The sequence below is a fragment of the Anolis sagrei genome, chromosome 7 (assembly GCF_037176765.1).
Source record: "Anolis sagrei isolate rAnoSag1 chromosome 7, rAnoSag1.mat, whole genome shotgun sequence".
Classification (NCBI taxonomy): domain Eukaryota; kingdom Metazoa; phylum Chordata; class Lepidosauria; order Squamata; family Dactyloidae; genus Anolis; species Anolis sagrei.
The window spans coordinates 28274314-28287602 of NC_090027.1; the positions used below are offsets into that span (position 1 = coordinate 28274314).

The 13289-nt window shown below is 42.8% G+C and overlaps 1 protein-coding gene across 1 annotated transcript in view; it reads left to right on the forward strand.

The window, feature by feature from the left end:
• The first annotated feature begins 325 nt into the window (after positions 1–325).
• KCNJ5 (potassium inwardly rectifying channel subfamily J member 5) overlaps positions 326–13289 on the forward strand; it is a 71668-nt gene continuing 58704 nt past the window's right edge. Inside the window, exon 1 of the mRNA XM_060787492.2 lies at positions 326–803. The gene's annotated coding sequence lies outside the window, so the exon portion shown is untranslated. The remainder of the gene's footprint in view (positions 804–13289) is intronic.

Genomic DNA, 13289 nt, shown 5'->3' on the forward strand with positions numbered 1-13289 from the left:
TCCACCTTCTGCTTTCCAGAGATCCATCTGCTAAGAAGAGCTAAAAAGGAGAATAGGGATATGCCTATTGGGGAGCAGAAATCCTTGTGGATCATCCGGTGTGCTCAGGATGAGACAGACAGAACTGGCACCAGGGAGGCTTTGTAGCCAGAAAAGTACAGGCATCTGCGTTTTTGCAAGGCAAATGATGTCTAATCTCTTTCCTCCGGCTCCCCCACCCCATCATCCCATATTTGTCTGATATGTGCAGCCTGAAATGCCAGGCACCCAAACCCCTCCTTCCCTTGGCATCTCCCCGACCCCCGGCTCTGCTTCCACCTTTCCTTCCCTTTCCCTTCTTGTTCATTCAGAACAGATGATGCTCTGATCACATGGACCCGTCAACCTCGCCTCCCCTCCTTTCCAGCCCTTTAAATAGCTATATTACAAGAGAATTCATTTGTACTATACTCACAGAGAGAAAGGGGAAGAGAAGGGAGCAGGAGGAGGAGGCAAGGAGAGGGAAATTTAATAGGCAAACATGACAGGGAAGGCTTAAGGATGAGGATGGAGGGAGCTCTCTCAAAGACCAGGGAGGACAGGGGGGTGTGAGCAATGGTGCTTCATGCCTCTTTTGTTGTAGCAGGCAGGAGGAGAGAGGGAGCAAGCAAGAGGAGACGTGGCTGGGAAAATCTCTCCCTCTCACAGAGATGCTGATGGCATGGAGTGGACGGTTGCAGAGCACCTGCTTTGCCTTCAGCCCAGCCTTGGGGTCACCGCCAGCTGCCCCCCAGAATGCCTCATTACAGAATTCCCATTTCCAGGTAAGGCACCTCCCTTTGGAATGCTTTTAAATATATATATAACATGTATTTATCTTTCCATTTGCCTAAGGCAGACTGGAGAAAGCAGGCAGTGATACGATCAGCCAAGGGGAAGGAGTGCTTTAGTGATGTTAGATTAGAAAAGGAGACAAGAATGATTACCATCTCCCCCATCCATCTCCCTGCTTGCCAGAGGACAACTGGGGAACCCTGGAAAAGCATGCCTCTGGCTGTGTAAGCTGTTCTTAACCCTTGTAACGATTGGGAAAGTATCCAAAGTTAGTCTGGATTTAGCTCCATGTCAGAATTAGGTTAAATTAATCTGAAGCATTTAGAAGTCAAATATGAATCTAGAGTTAATTCACAATTTGGTCAAGCAGACTTGGAATGTTAGGTTTTTCATTGCAAATTGTAATATGTAAGCATGGCTGATCTAGTTGGACTCTGAGTGTAATGTTCTTATTCCATGATCACCCCACTCACATCTTGTAGATGACAATCTGTGTCGCTTCAAAATGTGACAAGACAGCCTTGCTACATTTGTGATCTCTCCCTGTCATACATCTCTGGACCTCTGTCCTGAAGTCCTTCCCTGACAGCCCCACTGGCAGGGATCCGTGAATGTATAATATGACAGTAATTCAGATGGACTGAACAAAACTAAATGGAGCTTCCATCAACCCAGGCAGTATACCTCTGAACACCAGATGCTGGTGCTTTGTAACAGAGAGAAGATGTTCCTTGTATGTTGTGCCTCTGCTCTTTTGGGAAGCTGTAGTTTGGATTCAATCAGAATCTTATACTCTAATGACAGTTTGGGGTGATCCAATGAGGGACCTAACTTTGTTCCTGAAAGGCTGAAATGACCACCTGGAAACAGAAGGTAGGTCAACAATCAGGTTGATCCCACTGATGGAATGAATTAGAAAATAAAAGTTGTGGGATGACATGTGTTTGCCTGTGTGTGTGTAGCATGAATGTTCTTTTCAACTCAGAGGTGAGCAGATGGGAGCCGGAGGCAGTGCAAACCAATATAATCTCATCCGACTGCAGAATTCTGATCAGAAATATCTAGATCCAATTCCTCTTTCGTGTATGTATATCCAATGTGTGGTCTGTGACCAAGCACCAAAATAGTTGCTGCAACATGGAAGAGATGTTGTAGGAGGGAGTTTATCTACCCACAAAAATCCATTCTTCTATGAGATAATTTAGCCTTTCAGTCTTGACCTTCTATTGAAATGAAGCCTGAGCGTATTGTGTGCATTTCATATTACTGTGAGCTTGTGCTCCGTCCTGTCACTCCCCCTTCTTCCTCTGCTTTTTCTTGTACTGTGGGCCAAACTTGGATGTGGGGACACGAGGCTTGTAAATTTTATCTAGAGACTTCTCTAATTCCTGACAAAGAGAGGAGGTGTGATTCTGTATTTTTGAGGAAAAATAGGAACTTGACCATCTCTGCACTCCACCAGTCCCTTCTCTTTGGCTTTCCTCTTGACACACCTCTTCCACAAAGGCAGGTGGGATACTGTGAGGAGATAAATCACAAAAAAGAGATGTTAGGGATAGTCCTTTTGTATTAAAGGTCAGTTCTCCTCCAATTTACAGTACCAGGTTAGGTCTCCTTTTAGCACATTCAGTTTGGTCCTGCCTCGATTTTTATTGGCATCTTCATGGGGCAAAGGTCTGTTTTGTGTTGGGAAACTGGACTCTTCTGTTTTTCTGCAAAGTGCCAATATATCCTTACTACTACATTTTCATAGTCACTAGTAAAGGTAAAGATTTTCCTTTGACATTAAGTCCATTGGGGATTGGTGCTCATTTCCATTTCTAAGCTGGATGATAAAAACATCAAATCATCCAGGCGTCCCCTGGGCAATGTTCTTGCAGACGGTCAATTCTCTCACACCAGAAGTGACTTGCAGTTTCTCAAGTCGCTCCTGACATGACAAAAAAAGCTGAAGAGCCAGCAATGTCCGTAGACACCTCTAAAGTCATGTGGCTGGCATGACTGCAAGGAGTGCCATTACCTTTCCACCAGAGCGGTACCTATTGATCTACTCACATTTGCATGTTTTTGAACTGCTAGGTTGGCAGAAGCTGGGGCTAACAGCAGGAGCTCATGCCACTCCCTGGGTTTGAACCTGCGACCTTTTGGTTAGCAAGTTTAACATCTCAGCAGTTTAACCCACTGTGCCACCAGCGGCTCCTCTAGACTAAGATTAAATATAAATACTATTGGCATGCCAATAACAGTCATGATTAATAGCAGTGCTATAGGCGTGTTCTTCTGCTAATCTCGATAAGACTTCAGACCCACTTGGACATTCAAGGATGTGTAATGCAAACCACATGAGAAGGATGAATGGGACTATACTGGCTTTGTTGCCCTTCCCTGTCTTGGAAAAGAAACATTAAGAACAACAGGACAGCATCTGAAGGCATGTAGTCTCTTTGGGTTGAGCCACCTTAACATACATGTTTGATGGGGACATAGAAATAGACTTTCCCATGGCTGCCCCTCAGATCTGGCACTCCTAGCGAGGCCAGAAAGGCCCTCTTCTTATAGGCTAAGACATTTCTTCTCTCATACATTTTTAAATACAGCTCCTAAGAGACTACTGAAATCTTGACACTCTACTGCTCTTAAAAATGATTTTTGTCATTTTTAATTGCACGTTTCAAGTTGTTTTTAGTGTCATCAGTAGTTTAATTCCATTTCAATACTGATCTATTGTACATTTACCTATATTCTAATATGTAAGCTGCATCCCATTTTGGGGAAAGACGGGGTACAATTCATGATGATGCTGATAGTGACCACAACAGAGGGATTTCGCTGAGGTTGAGATGCAAATATATGCAAGCTTTCTATTCCTCAAGGAGACTTCAGTGGGTTTGGCTGAAGAAACGTGTCCCCTCCGTAGAAGCACTATAAGAATTCCCCTAATAACGACATGTTGAAAAACCCCATTCAAAAAATAGCCAACTGTTGTGAGATTTGTGCAAAATCCCTCCTACTCCTGTACAAAAGACCACTGCATTTGAACTGCTTGTTTTGTGTTTGTTTTACATCACAAAAATTTAAATAACTATTTGTAGCAGGAATGAAATTGTTTGTGAGCAAACCCATATTTTCTGAGAACAACAAAAAAATCCTTCATGAAACTTTTTGCCTTTAGCAATGAAATAAGCAAAGCTTCACACTCCTAATTTGAGGCGTCATATTTTTCTTAGGTCGTTCGCTGTAGTTGTATAATATTTGAAGTAAAAGCCATGGTTCTAAAATATCTGGAGAGACCTTGATATGACCTGGATGTAAGAGGGCATGGGTACTATTTCCTCATCTACATCAGGTTTATTTTTAAAAGATATGATTTTCAAATATTAAAGAGGGCAATATCTTATTTTAGAGGTTGGTAGGAAGTTAGGTGCAGAGATAGCGGTCCCACATTTTCTGCTTTGAACTGGAATACATGGCAGTGCGGACGCATAGAATCATAGAATAGAATCATAGAATCATAGAGTTGGAAGAGACCTCAGGGGCCATCCAGTCCAACCCCATTTCGCCAAGAAACAGGAATATTGTATTCAAAGCACCCCTGACAGATGGCTATCCAGCCTCTGTTTAAAAGCCTCCTAAGAAGGAGACTCCACCACACTCCGGGGCAGAGAGTTCCACTGCTGAATGGCTCTCACAGTCAGGAAGTTCTTCCTCATGTTCAGATGGAATCCCCTTTCTTGTAGTTTGAAGCCATTGTTCCGCGTCCTAGTCTCCAGGGCAGCAGAAAACAATCTTGCTCCCTCCTAACTATGACTTTCTCTCTCATATTTATACATGGCTATCATGTCTCCTCTCAGCCTTCCCTTCTTCAGGCTAAACATGCCCCGCTCTTTAAGCCACTCCTCATAGGAATTGTTCTCCAGACCGTTCATCATTTTAGAATCATAGAATCATAGAGTTGGAAGAGACCTCATGGGCCATCCAGTCCAACCCCCTGCCAAGAAGCAGGAATATTGCGTTCAAAGCACCCCCGACAGATGGCCATCCAGCCTCTGTTTAAAAGCTTCCAAAGAAGGAGTTTCCACCACACTCTGGGGCAGAGAGTTCCACTGCTGAACGGTTCTCACAGTCAAGAAGTTCTTCCTAATGTTCAGATGAAATCCCCTTTCTTGTAGTTTCTTTGTAGTTTCATTGTTCTGCGTCCTAGTCTCCAGGGCAGCAGAGAACAAGCTTGCTCCCTCCTCCCTATGACTTCATCTCACATATTAATACATGGCCATCATGTCTCCTCTCAGCCTTCTCTTCTTCAGGCTAAACATGCCCAGCTCTTTAAGCCACTCTTTATAGGGTTTGTTCTCCAGACCCTTGATCACTTTAGTCGCCCTCCTCTGGACACATTCCAGCTTGTCACTATCTCTCTTGAATTGTGGTGCCCAAAATTGGACACAATATTCCAGGTGTGGTCTAACCAAGGCAGAATAGAGGGGTAGCATGACTTCCCTGGATCTAGACACTATGCTCCTATTGATTCAGGCCAAAATCCCATTGGCTTTTTTTGCCGCCACATCACATTAACCCAGTTCAAAGCAGATATTGTGGGATTTTCTACCTCGATATTCTGGGTTGTATGGCTGTGTGGAAGGGCCGAACATCAACTGTAATTGCTCTACTGCTCATTTTGATTAAGATTTGTTCCAATCCCCAAAGAAGCAGTGTGTCTTAGGTTTGAATCTGGGAAACTCAAATTGAGATGGCTTTAGGGTTCATCTCATTAATATTGAAAAGGAATTTGAAGTAACATTTTAACAAACCTATAGATGTGGCAGTTTGAATGTTGGACTAGGACACTGGAGAACAGGGTTTGAATTCCTGTTTGGACATGGAAATTTACTGAGAGACTAGAGTTTTGATTCTCACTCAGTCATGGAAATTCATGGGTGACCTTGGGAAAGCCATACCCTCTTGGATGAAGTCAAAGTCAAACTCGTCCTGAGCAACACTTGCAAGAATGCCACATCATAGGTTCATCTTTGAGTTGCCATAAGTCAAGAAATGTTCCAAAGGCACACGACAACAACAGGACATAGAATCCTGAACACAGAGGCGGCCCTAGGTAATTTTCAATGGTAAGCAAACAGTATTTTGGTCCCCCTCCCAAACAATCACTGATATATACTTTCTGTTCGTCGTGGAAGTTCTGTGTGCCATATTTGGTTCAATTCCATCATTAGTGGAGTTCAGAATGCTATTTGATTGTAGGTGAACTATACATCCCAGTAACTACAACTCAGGCGACTCAAAGCGGTGGACAACATCAATACAAAACATCACGAACAAGTATAGGGCAATTTAAAACAATTGTAACATAAAACATTAAACATCCATATAACAATCATTAGCGCCTCAACAATAAAATCAGAATCCAGTCTCATCATCCATTATTCCGTATTCCTATGTTCAATTACACTGTTTAATCAAATGCTTATTCGAACAGCCAGGTCTTCATTTTCCTCTGAAATGCCAGCAGGGAGGGGGCTGATCTGATATCTGCAGGCAGGGCGTTCCATAGCCAAGGGGCCACCACTGAGAAGGCCCTGTCTCTTGTCCCCGCCAAGAGCCCCTGTGATGCAGGTGGGACAGAGAGCAGGGCCTCCCCAGCTGATCTTAATGCCCTAGCTGGTTCATAGGAGGAGATGTGTTCAGAGAGGTAAGTAAGGCCAGGACCGTTTAGGGCTTTATAGGCTAACGCCAGCACTTTGAATTGTACCCGGTAGCAAACTGGCAGCCAGTGGAGCTGGTGCAACAGAGGAGTAGTATGCTCCCTGAGTGCCGCTCCTGTTAGCAACCTGGCTGCCGAACGCTGGACCATTTGAAGCTTCCGAGCAGTCTTCAAAGGCAACCCCACATAGAGAGCATTGCAGTAGTCTATATGGGATGTAACCAGAGTGTAGACTACCGTGGCCAAGTCAGACTTCCCAAGGTACGGGCGCAGCTGGCGCACAACCCATTGCACCACCTTATGTGATTCCACATAAATTGTCATATTATATCATATGGAGTCTTTAGGCATGCCTTTTAGGAAGGAGCATGTTGAACTCCCAGTCAGAGGGCTCTGAACTACAGATCCCAGGGCTGCATAGGATGTAACCATGACAGCTGAAGTTAAATCATAGTGCCTGATTTGTTTGGTGTAGAAAGGCCTTTGTTGTTGTTTATTTGTTCAGTAGCTTCCAACTCTTCGTGACCTCATGGACCAGCCCACGCCAGAGCTCCCTGTTGGCAGTCACCACCCTCAGCTCCTTCAGAGTCAATCCAGTCACTGCAAGGACACCATCCACCCATCTTGCCCTTGGTCAGCCCCTCTTTCTTTTTCCTTCCTTTCCCCCCAGCATCATTAGTTTTTCTGTTTTCTTATGATGTGGCCAAAGTACTTCATCTTTTGCCTCTACTATCCTTCCCTCCAATGAGCAGTCAGGCCTTATTTCCTGAAGTATGGACTGGTTAGATCTTCTCGTGGTCCAAGGCACTCTCAGAACTTTCCTCAAACACCACAGTTCAAAAGCATTTATCTTCCTTTGCTCAGCCTTCCTTATGGGAAGGAATTGGTGGGGACGAGGGAGAGGGCCTTCTCGATGGTGGCCCCTTGACTCTGGAACTCACTCTCCAGGGATATTAGACAAGCCCCAACTCTGGCAGTCTTTAGGAGGAGCCTGAAAACGTGGCTGTTTCAGTGTGCCTTCCCAGAATAAGGAAACTCCCAGCAATATGTCCTCAAACACACTTTAATAATGATTTTGGATTGTCTGCACATTTCTTCCCTCTTCAAAATCTTTATTCCAATTACATGCTACCTGTTCATACCCAGCATTATTTTTAAATTTTTAATTACTGCATTTGCCCCAGCCATTGGTTTTTAAATGCGTCGTGTTATTGTTATTGTTTTTGCTTATTTTGCTATGAGTTTTGTATTGTTTTGTATTATTACTGTTATTGTTACTGCTGTGTTGTGGGCTCGGCCTCATGTAAGCCGCACTGAGTCCCTCGGGAGATGGCAGCGGGGTACAAATAAAGTCTTATTATTATTATTATTATTATTATTATTATTATTATTATTATGCTCCAGCTCTCACATCCATATGTTACTACGAGGAATACCAATGCTTTAACTATGCAGATTTTTATTGCCAGTGTGATGCCTCTACTCTTCACTATTTTATGGAGATTGGTCATTGCTCTCCTCCCAAGAAGTAAGGTTTTCTGATGTCCTGGCTGCAGTTGGCATCTGCAGTCATCTTTGCAACTAGAAATACAAAGTCTGTCACTGCCTCCACGTTTTCTTCCTCTATTTGCCAGTTATCAATCTAAGGAAAGGAAACACCTTAGTTTTTAATTTTTACTATTTTAGTTTTTAATTTTAACTATTGTAGTATCCAGTTGTGCACTGACAGTGCGGAATTCTTCAAACTGGAAGGCAGGCGAGCTTGAATTGTTCTCGAGCAAAGCTCTTGCGTTGTCCCGCTGGGGCTCACTTGACTTTAATGTGATTGGAACTCACTGGCAATTTAAGGGCAAACTCTGCCCTGGATCTTCTTTGCAAAGACGGCTTGCGAGGCTCTCCTTTCCCAAGACCTTCAAATGAACAAGGCAGAGCCTGCAAGCCAGCTGCCTCTCTCCATCAAGGGCAAGTTAGTCAATTAGTGAACAATCCACAGGGAACTCTCAAAAATAAATGTACATGCAGAGGATTTACACGTCAATTGTGTTAAGCAATGAAAGAAACGGAAGCTGAAGAAGAAAACATTTTATGTTGCTGACCTAATAATCATAAAACACCAATACCCTCTATATACACTGAACACTTCTTGGTTATGTGTGTAATTTATTAGACCTAATTGATTTATGGTACATAAACATGATCATAGACCTACGTCTCTTTTACGGGCTACACATTCATCAAGCAATCGAGATATTTCCTCCATTTATGGAGTACTATACTCTATAAGGCATGTAATTTACAACCATTATTCCCAGAAACTGCTCCTTTTACAGTTGCCCCCTTATTTATTTGTTTATGGATGCATTTGCAATTATTTGTCTCGGCCTTAGCTTGTTTGTTTATTTGATGAATTTTTGACTTTCTCTCGAAATTGGAGCTCAAGGCAACTCCCAACAAGATTTTAAAAACACACAGAGATAAGCCTGAAAAATGGTCGTGCTCAAACAGAATTAAGCAATCCATTATATTAGAAGAAATTGGATTTTAGAAGTAATTTACAACCATATTGATTAAAAATATACAGCAGCCACCCATTCCAAGTGCCTTTCTTAGCAGCCAATCAGTTACCAAAAGCCCACCACTATAGTAAAAAAATTAAAATACACAGAACAATGCTTAAAATATGTATTGTTGGGCTTGGCCTCATGTAAGCTGCTCCGAATCCCTTGGGGAGATGGTGGTGCGGTATAAATAAAGTATTATTATTATTATTAATATATAGGGGATACTTGACATGAGTTTAAAATTCATGATTAAAACTGGCTGGGTAGACCTGGTTTTTATGCTTAATTTCTTTCATATGTAATTCTACTTGTCCAAATGCATCTCCCACTATGTCCCATCTTGCAGTTTAAGATCACCCGGGGAGACCCTGCTCTTGCTCCCGCCAGCGTCACAAATACATCTGGCAGGGATGAGAGACAGGGCCTTCTCGGCTGTAGCCCCCCACCTGTGGAACGCACTTCCCAACAAGGTAAGATCGGCTTCATCCCTCCTGTCTTTTAGGAAGAAATTGAAATCATGGTTCTGGGACCAGGCTTTTGGTCAGCAGACATAAATAGCGCTTTGGATATGTAATTTGACTGGAATGGTGATACGGCGGTTAATACTGTTTTTATTGTTTTAATTAAAGTTCTATTATTGTTTTAATTGTTGTTATATTGCTTTGTTATATTTAATGGCATCAAATTTAATGCCAAATGTAAACTGTCCTGAGTCCCCCTTTAGGGGTTGAGAAGGACAGGGTAGAAATGCTGGAAATAAATAATAAATAAAAACCGTAACCAGGAGCAGGAGCATGGGACAGGTTGTAGCTCATGAACTAGGGAATGGGACGAAAGTTCAGTGCGGCCATTAATTGTGAACCATTGGGATTAGACATTCTCAAAGGCTTGTCCGAACATACAAGTCTTCAATTCCTTCTCAAAAGAGGACAGTGTGGGGGCCTGCCTAATATCCCTGGGGAGGATGTTCCAAAGCCAGGGGCCACCACCGAGAAGGCCCTCTCCTTTGTCCTCACCAATCGTGCTTGTGATTGTGGTGGGAGCAAGATGAGGGCCTCCCCAGCAGAAGTCAATGCTTGTTCAGGAGCATGGGGGGGGGGGGGGAATGTTGTCACGAAGATAGACAGAGCCCGAACCATTTAAAGGAACACTAGTTCACCCCTCTGCTGACATAGAGGAAACCTCAGCTTAAGCACTTCTTACAGAGGATTTTCCAGTCTCTGCTTTAAAACCTCCAAGGAGCCTACAATCCTAATAGTCCCACCAACTGCAAACAGGCAAATACCTTTTGTAAAAAATAAAAAAAAGACATGCGCTGTTTTTTTGTTTTTTTTAATCTTCTGCTATTAACTGGCTGCTTTAGAAATATATTTTGCTGGAGAGATCTGTCTTTGTCTTAGTTTCAATGTCTGGGAAGTGTTTTAATTAGTGATGTTTACAAGATCTTTTAAAGAAAACAATTCAATTGTTCTTTTTGAGCTATGTTTTCTTTTAAACTGTGTTGAGAGCATCTTGGGTCTTCTATTGAAAGAAAGGGGTGGAAATACACATACACATAAACATACAATAAGTGTTCTGAAGCATTTAGTTTAGCTGTCAAGCAGGCTTTACTGCTTCTAATGTTTTGTCAGAAATCGCCTTTTTCATCATTTGAACCCGCTGGCCCGGGTCCTACTCTCTGGAGCAGCAGAAAATAAGCTGGCTCCATCTTCAATGTGACAGCCCTTCACAGAGTCAAAGATATCAGTCTTCATATCATGCTTCTCAGCCTTCTTTTCTCTAGACTAAACATGCTCAGCTCCCTCAACTGCATAAAAGAGAGAAATAATAAGCCTTCCACCCAAACTGACGCTATGTGTGTGACAGAGGGAAAAAAGATGATGGAAAGAAGGAAGGAGAAAGGGGGAAAGATGAGAAGTATAGTGTTGCCAGATCTCAGGGCTTTGTGCCTTTGATCCACAAACAGAGGACTAAGCAAGAGCATGGCATTCAAAAGTCTGTCTGTTTATGTATATGTTTGAGATATGTCTTTCTTATTCATTAAAATAACATTATTTAAATTGCATTGTCTGACTTATAGGAAGCACTGCTTGAATATCAAACAAAAAGTGAGTGCTAGAAATAATATCATATGAAAACTGACTGGCACAACCTAGGGATCACAACCAGACACAATGAAGACATCTGCCCTTGTGCTTTGCTATTCTGCTGCCGAATACGGGTGTCCAGTGGTGGAATACATCCCACCACTGTATTGCCAAAGGTTGTATGGCCAGAATCACTGGGTTGTTGTAAGCTTTTTGGGCTGTGTGACCATGTTCCAGAAGCATTCTCTCCTGATGTTTCACCTACATCTATGGAGACCCTGGTGGTGCAGTGGGTTAAACCCCTGTGCCGGCAGGACTGAAGACCGACAGGTCGCAAGTTCGAATCCGGGGAGAGTGTGGTTGAGCTCCCTCTGTCAGCTCCAGCTCCTCATGCAGGGACATGAAAGAAGCCTCCCATAAGAATGGTAAAACATCAAAACATCCAGACATCTCCTGAACAACGTCCTTGCAGACAGCCAATTCTCTCACACCAGAAACGACTTGCAGTTTCTCAAGTTGCTCCTGACGCGACAAAAAAAACCCCTATATCTATGGCAGGCATCCTCAGAGGTTGTGAGGTCTGTTGGAAGCTAGGAAAATTGAGTTTATATATCTATGTTGATTCCATCGATAGAAACCTGTTGTGGCATAAACTGGCCAACACCAATAAGGATAAACGCCTACCATTTCTAATCAAGGCACTTTATTCTAACACCATGGCTAGAATAAGAGTTGGTATTTCTGGCTCATTAACTGACCCCATATCTGTGGAATGTCCAAGGTGTCAGAAAGAACTCTTGTCTGTTGGAGGTAGGTGGGAATGTTTCAATGATAATCAAGGTGGTCAATTGAAACATTCACACCTACCTCATTTATATATCTGTGGAATGTCTTTCTTCCACCCTGGACATTCCACAGATATATAAATCCCATTTTCCTAGTTTCCAACAAACCTCACAATCTCTGAGGATGCTTGCCATAGATGCAGGTGAAACATCAGGAGAGAATGTTTCTGGAATATGGCCATAAACTCAAAAAAACTTACAACAAACCGCATCCCACCACATTAAAACAGTGGTTGGGGCTCTTAATGAGACATGTTGCATTATCACAGGATGTCTGCATCCTACACCATTGGAAAAAATATGCTGATTAGTCCAGGGGTCCACAAATTTTTTAAACAGAGGGCCAGGTCACAGTCCCTCAAACTTTTGGAGGGCTGGATTATAATTTGAAAAAAATGAATGAATTCCTATGCACACTGCACATATCTTATTTGTAGTGCAAAAACACTTAAAATACAATAATTACAATGAAGAACAATTTTAATCAATATAAACTTATTAGTATTTCAGTGGGAAGTGTGGGTCTGCTTTTGGCTGATGAGATAGGATTGTTGTTGTTGTTGTTGTTGTTGTTGTTGTTGTGTGCTTTCAAGTCATTTCAGACTTAGGTTGACCCTGAAGGAGGGCCGGGTAAATTACCTTGGAGGGCCGTATCAGGCCCCCGGGCCTTAGTTTGAGGACCCTGGTTTAGTCGGTATTGCCACCACCTGACATCCACTGAGAAGTAGCAAGCAGTAATGAAAGGACCAAGGCATTGACATCTCTGGCCCATCCTCAGCCAGCAAGTCAATACCTTAAATAAAAAAAATAGCTTCCTAAGATCTACAGAGATACTCATAGGAATACCTCAGTAAGCAAGAGTCCAAAAGGGGCAGGTTAAAATCTGGAACCTCAATCAGATGAGAAACTCCCTCCTGGGCACACAGAAGACTGGGTGACTTGGAAGGCGCTGAACAGACTGCACTCTGGCACCACGAGATGCAGAGCCAACCTTAAGAAATGGGGCTACAAAGTGGAGTCCATGACATGCGAGTGTGGAGAAGAACAAACCACAGACCACCTACTATGAGGCAGTCTGAGCCCTGCCACATGCACAATGGAGGACCTTTTTACAGCAACATCAGGGGCATTCTAAGTGGCCAGCTTCTGGTCAAAGGAAATTTAGTATAATGCCATATTTGCGTTTTTTCTATACATTATAACTGTATTCTCAATTGGCTTCTGACATGATAAATAATGATAAAATAATTGTCTGCCCAACATCACAAAG